At 55.9% G+C, this 1,453-nt stretch overlaps 1 pseudogene, besides 1 other annotated feature; it reads left to right on the forward strand.

Annotated features, from left to right (window-relative positions):
* Positions 1-1,453: a sequence feature (areas not merged during assembly with more than two copies in the genome that could not be assigned to a particular haplotype).
* Positions 921-1,453, forward strand: Tc00.1047053409407.10 (annotated as a pseudogene; the record flags this gene model as incomplete).

Consider the following 1,453-nt stretch of genomic DNA (forward strand, 5'->3'; position numbering starts at 1 on the left):
GAATTTTCGAAGGAGGAGAGGGAGCGCACACCGCGAGTCAATTTTGCTGTTGGCGTGATGCACCGCCTGCGACTTATTTGAGTTGGGCACTGAATCCCAGTGTGGGTGTAATGGCTGGAAATTTTGTCGCCGCGTCATGGCTGGGTGAGGATCCGCTTCCGCGTGTGGCTCTTTGGACGATTGCTTGCTCCGTGTGCGTTGTGTTGGCTGCTGGGCTGTGGCCGTACCCCGTTGTCCGTGGGACTGAACTGGAGACAGTGGCTGTGTGTCGCTTCTCCTCGCCCATTGGTGGATGACTGCTGGCGGTGTGTGCGTTTGTTGTGTGGAGGGCCGGATCTTCTCACCCGCGGACTGGCAGCACTGCGATGGTGTGTGTGTGTGAGGGCTGGTGTGGGGTTGCCGGCCAGCGCGAGGACCGTGGCGGTGCTTTTCCCGCCCGCAATTTGTTTCTTTTGTGTGTTTGTGCTGCTTCTTGCTTTTTTCCCTTGTCACCATTTTCTCCTGTGTTCCTGCGTGGAGTGGCCGCATGCTCACGGGCCATGTGGATTGTGAGTGCCTCCTGACGGCATCCATTCATCTCCCTCCGCCTGTCTGTCTGTCATTCCCTGTTGGGTGTGGCGTGTTGCACCGCGTGAGGGCTGGCCCGCACACACCGACGGCCCGCCGTGGCTTGCCGTGTTGATGCTCTTTTCTGTGTGCGATGGTTCTCCGTGCCGTCCCTTCCGGATTGTCTCGTGTCCCTCTCTCTGCGTGGGTGCTCTGCTCTGCTCTCCACTGACCTTTCTGGTGTATTGCTGCTGTTGTCGCCTTCTCCACTTCTTGGGCACAGTCACGCTAGGAAGCTACGACTAAACGCGAATCGCTACTGTGTGAAATTCGAAGGCACTGAAAGGACCAACAGCACACACACACATATTTATATGCTCTCACGTGTTGCTGCAGTGAAGGCACCCCGCACACACAACCGTCGCCGCGTGACCGGATCCAGCGGAAGGAGGAGGGAAGGAAGAGAGAGCGAGTCGCGGAGGCCCAACATTTCCCGGCGTGTGTTTGCTTCCGTGGTGCTGCTTCTTGTGTGACGTCGATGTGCTGCGCCATTTGTGGGGGGAGCGGGGAGGTGACAGGAATGATTTAATAAATATTCATGAGTTGCAAAGGGTCGATCTATTTGTGCCTCAGACGACGCTGGTGCTGCCGAAAGGTGGAACTTCTCCAGAAACGACGAGGGATTCATTTGTTTCCCCATCTCTTGTCAGTGCTGGTGGAGTGTTTGCTGCTTTTGCCGCATGTCACATGAATGTCGAATATCAAGATGATCAATTAAATAAGCCCCTTTCTTCTGATGTGGTTGCGGGGTGCATCGACTCTGCGTGGGATTGGTCCACTCTTGTTGGTGAGGTCAATAAGGGATACATGGAGGGCACACACTGTGCTTGGTGGGGGAGATGGAAAG

The sequence above is a fragment of the Trypanosoma cruzi genome, genomic scaffold (genome assembly GCF_000209065.1).
Source record: "Trypanosoma cruzi strain CL Brener 1047053516603 genomic scaffold, whole genome shotgun sequence".
In the NCBI taxonomy this organism is placed as follows: domain Eukaryota; phylum Euglenozoa; class Kinetoplastea; order Trypanosomatida; family Trypanosomatidae; genus Trypanosoma; species Trypanosoma cruzi.